Here is a 6,534-nt window from a genome sequence, read left to right as displayed (position 1 = left end):
TCTTCTTCTTTTTAAGATTTATTTATTTTATATGAGTACACTGCAGCTGTTTTCAGACACACCAGAAGAGGACATCAGATCCCATTACAGATGGTTGTGAGCCACCATGTGGTTGCTGGAAATTGAACTCAGGACCTCTGGAAGAGCAGTCAGTGCTCTTAACCACTGAGCCATCTCTCTAGCCCAACACATGTTTTCTTATTTCAAGAGGGACAAACCAGGGCACAGTTACAATGAGATTAAAGCAAAACCAAAATGCAATAGTACAAATAGTTCAGTGAACAGCTACTGGGACTCATTCATTATCTTCTGAGCTCCAGAGAGCTTGGGCAGCTCCACATCTCTGATCCTGCCCTCTATAGTACATGGAGCTGTCTTGAGACTCAGCTCTGCTCTGCCCCACCAGGCCTCTATCCTTGGTGATCATCTCATAGTCCTGTCATCTTCAGTATCCTGGGGTTATCCCTGCATCTGAGACTGCAACACCAGCAATAGGTTCTCCCAGACTCTCTTTGGGGACTCCCTTGCTTTATAATGCCATACCCCAGAGTCTCTGCAGGATCCTTTCAAATCCTGGTACTTCTACTGTAGCTAAGGCTGCATCTTCACTAATGACTTCTGCTGGTCTCCCACGGTGCCAGACTTCAAGGTGCTCTTTATGACCCCCTCATCCTTCATGCTGGGAAACCAGGGCCATTCAATGTTGTGATGCTCGTGGTATCTTCTCACTTAACCTTCACAGCCCCGATGAATATTCCAACTTAACAAATAAAAATAGCTCTGTTAGACATGGTAATGCCACAGTCCCCCTGCCTCTGATCTCCCATCATCAAACTGTCCCATAGCCATCTCAGGTCTGACACTGAGACAACCTGGCTAACCGGCCACCACTAATCAGTAAATATGTGCTCTCTCACCTCTCTCCCCCCTCCCCCTTCTCTCTTTCTCTCTCTCACCCACACACATGCTAGAGACTCTCCACATTTCAGATTCACTAACAGCCTTTACAACCTCAATGTTTTTGAACCCTACTGACATTAAACACAAACCTTATTTTTAATTTATTTTTAAAAAATGTTTTCTCTTTTTAAATTTTAATTTTATTTCATCTGCATCAGTGTTTTGCCTGCATGTATGTCTGTGTAGGGGGTGTCAGGTTCCTTGGAACTGGAGTTATAGACAATTGTGAGCTACCATGTTGGTACAGGGAATTTGAACCTTGGTTCTCTAGAAGAGCTGCCTGTGTTCTTAACCACTGAGCTATGTCTCCAGCCCCTATTTTTATTTTATTTTATTTTATTTTATTTTATTTTATTTTATTTTATTTTATTTTATTTTATGTGTAGGAGTGTTTTGCTTGCAGGAAAGTATGTGTACTGTGAGTATACCTGTTTCCAAAGAGAGAAGAAGAGTGTCTAATCTCATGGAACGGAAGATACATACGGTTGTGAGCTACCATGTGGATGCCGGGAATTGAACCCAAGTCTGCTGCAAGAGTAGCAGTAAATGATTATAATCATTAAATCAATCAGTAAATGATTATAATCATCTAAGCTGTTTCTCCAACCCCACAAAACCTTTTTTAAAAAATGGGTCAAACATAGGGCTAGAGACAGAACTGAGTCACTCTGAGCCCTTGCTGTGATGCACCATGATCCACCCACCCCATCACTTTAGAATTGTATACCACACCATCCGTATTCTACTAAGAAAAAAAAAAAAAGACCAGCAGATTGAAGAAATTAATAATTAGGAATTCTCTGGGCTGGAGAGATGTCGCAATGGTTAAGAACACCTGCTACTTTTCCAGAGGACCCAAGTTCAGTTCCCAGCATTCACGTTGGGTGACTGACAATCACCTGGGACTCTGCCTCTGCCCTCTTCTGGCCTATGGGCACCTGCATTCATGTGCACACATAGATACCCTTTTAAAAATTCCCCTGGGGACTAGGAAGATAGGTCACTTGGTAGGGTTCTTGCAATGTAAATAAGGGGGACCTGTGTTTGATGCTGGGAGCCCACATAAAAAGCTAGATATGAAGGCACACACTGGGAATCTCTGTCTGGGGGGATGGAGACAGGGGTGTCCTTGGGCCAACCTAGCATACTCAATGTGATGGGAGTAGCACTATTAGGAGGTGTGGCCTTGTTGGAGTAGGTGTGTCACTGTGGGTGTGGTCTTTAATACCCTAGACCTAGCTGCCTGGAAGTGAGTCTTCTCTTACAGGCCTGAAGATGAAGATGTAGACCTCTCAGTTCCTCCAGCACCACAGTGCCTGGATGCTGACATGCTTTCTGCCAATATGATAATGGATTGAACCTTTGAACCTGTAAGCCAGCTCTAATCAAATGTTGTTCTTCTAAGAGTTGCCTTGGTCATGGTGTCTGTTCACTGCTGTAAAACCCTAACTAAGACACTCAGGAAGCACTAAGAGAGAACAAGGGAGAGATCCTATTTCAATAAGCAAGGAGGATGAACATCTGAGGTTGATCTTTGGCCTACACACACACACACACACACACACACACACACACACACACACCCCACATGAGGTTATCCTGCCTACAGAAAGTCTCTTTGAGCATGTTTAATAGCCTTGTATTCTTTTTCCTCATGTGCATTTACTTGCTAAATGGAAACTATTTTATTACTGACTTTTAAAAACTTGAACAATATTTTGAGGATATCTTTCTATACCACACATAAACATTTATCACATGTACTTCAAAGGCTGTGGTATATTCCAGTGAAGCTACTGTAATTTATTTAGACAGACTACTATTGGAAGGAAGAGGAAATTGAATAGCATTTTAACTTCTGAACAGTTTTATGTGTACCGAGAAGTTGTGAACACAACATAGAGAGCTCTCATAAGCCACCTCCTGGAACTAGCGCTTTGCCTAGGAGGGGTTTTTTAGTGAGGGAATGATGTCCTAAGTGGATGCTATGAGTGTTCATATGAGTCAGCCATGTGAAGGACAATGCCATCCTCAGGTACAAATTAGAGTCTGATAGTGTGTACAGAAAATGCCACCATAGCTTTCTCTACCCCTGCCCCATGCTTGCAGCCTGAAGACTGCTCCCCGCAGAGCCTACTCCTATCCGGGCACCTAAGCCTTGGTCAGCTGTGATGTGTGCCATAAGCCCTGCCTCCTTCTTCAGCTGTCTATAGTAACCCGCCACCTTGTCATCTCTGTGTGGTAATAGCTCTGCCTCTCTGTTCAACTGTATATAATAACCCCACCTTCCTGTTCAACCGTATACAGTAAACATGCTGACCCTCCAGGGTACTTCAGCCCCTCCATCAGAGAGGAGAGCTAGACCTTTCTTTCCCTGCCCCCTTGTTTGTTCCTAGAGCTGTGAAGGACATGGCAGGGCTCATTCTCTCCAGTTAGTGAACTTGGCCTGATTCTCTCCATCATCATCATCATCATCATCATCACTTATTTTGCAGGGCTGAGAAAGGGTTAAGCCATGGCCTTAAGCACTTAAGGCCCGAGCCATTGGCACATTATTCACTTAAGCAAAGTTCATCTATTCAAATGTCTCTAGTCTCCGCTTAATGCTGCCTTTCCAGGACACTATATTGGATTTAGCCATGATGTCTAGGAATCTCTTGGTTGGGACATTTGCTCAAACTTCCCTGGTTTTGATGATCTTGATAGTTTTTGTTTGTTTGTGCTTTTGTTTTGTTTTTGAGGGGGGTTGTTTTTGTTTTCCATGACAGGGTTCCTCTGTGCAGCCCTGGCTGTCCTGGAACTCACTCTGTAGACCAGGCTGGCCTCGAACTCAGAGATCAACCTGCTTCTGCTTCCCAAGTGCTAGGACTAAAGGCGTGCGCCACTGCCCAGGAGTTCAGTTATGTTTTAAAATAGAACACCATTTACTTACTCTTTGGCTGCTCAATGCATATAAACAATGCACTTGATCATAGGCATCCCACCTCCCCATTCCAGGAGCACCCAACCCCTCCTCCAGGCACCGCATGTCTTCTCCTGAATTTTGTTAATAACCCAGAGTTCAATTAGTGGAATCTTGGCAGTTGTTTTTTTTTTTTTTTTTTTTTTAAGATTTATATATTTATGTAATGCATGTGAGTTTTGCTGGTGTGCATGTATGTAGACTTGTGTAAGCACGGTGCCTGAAGAGATCAGGAGGGGGTGTCAGATCCCTGGAGCTGGAGTTATGGATGGCTGTGAGCCCCCTGTGTCAGTGCTTGGAACCGAACCTGGGTCCTATGGGAAGTAAGTTCTCTTACTCACTGAAAAAATTTCTCCAGTTCAGAATCCTTATAGTTTTGAGAGTACCAGTTGGGCATTTTGTCACATGCTCCTCAATTGGGATTTTTCTCATGACTCTACCAGGGCAGTATATTGGATGGGGGGGAGGGTAGATAGCAGAGGTAACTGTCATTGTCCTCATGCCCTTTCAAGGGCATGGTCTATCAGTATCTGTCATCGGTGCTAACCTTGATCTTGGGCTGTGCTCCTTGTCTTTCTCTGAGGGGTCCTTGCTGCTTGCTCCTCAAGGAAGTCATTGAGGTCAGCCCTCCCTGGAGTAGGGACTTAACTGTCCCTCTTGAGGTGGAATATCTGCAGCAATTATTTAAAATCCTCCTCAGTGGGAGATTTGCCTCTGCTCCCTGGCTCATATTTATTCATTCAATCATTAATTCCATACCGTGCAATCCTGCTTTATCTTGCTGCTCCAGCTGCCCACTGTAGCCTTTGGAGTGCTAGCCTTTGGGTCCTGAATGCCTTCAACATACTCCAAGGAGGTGGGAGCCTGCTTGAGTGTTTCTCTTTTACTTGCGGACATTACAAGATGCTACAAGGTCACCCAAATCTCTACAACTCTTATCCTAGAATCACAACTCTATTCAGTTCTGATAATGTAAATTATTTACACACACACACACACACACACACACACACTAGGTGTTTTTGGTTTTGTGTTGAGACAAGGTATCACAATACAGCTCTGGCTGGCCTGGAACTTACTATGTAGACAAGGCTGGCCTTGAACTCACAGAAATCTGCCTGCCTCTGCCTCTCCCAGCCTTTCCTACTATTTCTAAATATAGCTGCAATGACATCTATGTTTGGGAATGCATCAATAGACATATTCACCTGCTGTAGGAATTATGAAAGGGCAAAACCGGGGATGGAAAGATGGCTCAGTGGTTAAGAGCACTGACTTGTCCTGAGTTCAATTCCCAGAAACCACGTGTTGACTCACAACTATCTGCAATGGTGTCTGATGCCCTCTTCTGGTGTGTCTGAAGACAGCAATGATGCGTACATAAAATAAAATAAATCTAAAAAATAAGAAAGAAAGAAAAAAGAAAGGGAAGAACCTGGAACCTAGCAAGGCTAATGAATGGATTTAGACAGAACCACTCTCTCCAGTAGGCCCACTGGCCTTAAGCTGGCACAGTGGACTGAGTGGAGTTGGGTAATAAAACTCTCTGTAAATGTGTCTGCATATTCCATGGGACACTGCAAGCCTGGCTGTAAACGCGTCCCAGCTGACCGCAGTGAACACTTGCCAGGATAGTAGAACCACTTAACAGTTTCCTGGTTTCTAAAGCTATCTCCATTTCCATGTGACTGCCACTTCCAGGCCCAGGCACTTAGGACAAAGAAAATTAAGCCCACAAAACATTAGCACACTTCCCCAAGTAGCATTATTTTCAACAACCCCAAACTGGGTCCACCCAAATATTCACCAGTAGGCAAATGGATGAACAAATTTGTGGTGGATCTGCACAACAAAAGACTGCTCAGCAGCCTAAGGTGGAGCTCTCGAGACAGGCCACATCCTCAAAGAATCTCAAAGATACCATGCTAAGAAAAGGGAGCACTTGGAAACAGCAGCATTGTGTGGAACTGGTGAGACCGGTCTGTAGCTGCCTGAGGTGGCCCAGAGGGTGGGCTTGGTGAGTTTAATGGGGGAGCTGGACCACACTGTGGTGATGGAAATGTTTGGTGTCTTGAATATGTTTCTGGTTGAGCTAAAGGACTTTAAAAACAAACAGGAGAAAGGAGCTTATCACATAGCCCAGGCTGACCTTAAACTCCTAATCCTCCTGCCTCAGATTCCCCAAGGCTGAGATCACAGTGTGTACCACCAGATGTGGATGAATTGCACTGTTTCTTTCCTTCTTTTTTTGAAGCTTGTTGTTCAAATAGGTGTATTTTAGCAAATGTAAATCACAGTTTTGTAAATCGTTTATTTTTGAGTGTGCGCGTGTGCCCACATGGGTATGCAATGGCGGTGTGGAATCCAGAGGTCAGCCATCCCTTACTTCTCCGTAGCCACGCCCACTTCTCCGTAGCCACGCCCACTTCTCCGTAGCCACGCCCACCCCGTTTATTTATTTGTCTGTTGTTTGTTTGCTTTGTTTGTTTCCTTGTTTTGAGACAGGGTCTTTTGGTTTTTGGTTTTTCAAGACAGGGTTTCTCTATGTAGCCCTGGCTGTCCTGGAACTCACTCTGTAGACCAGGCTGGCCTCGAACTCAGAAATCCACCTG

This window comes from Mus pahari, chromosome 3 (assembly GCF_900095145.1).
Source record: "Mus pahari chromosome 3, PAHARI_EIJ_v1.1, whole genome shotgun sequence".
Taxonomy (NCBI): Eukaryota; Metazoa; Chordata; class Mammalia; order Rodentia; family Muridae; genus Mus; species Mus pahari.
This window is presented reverse-complemented; position numbering follows the sequence as displayed.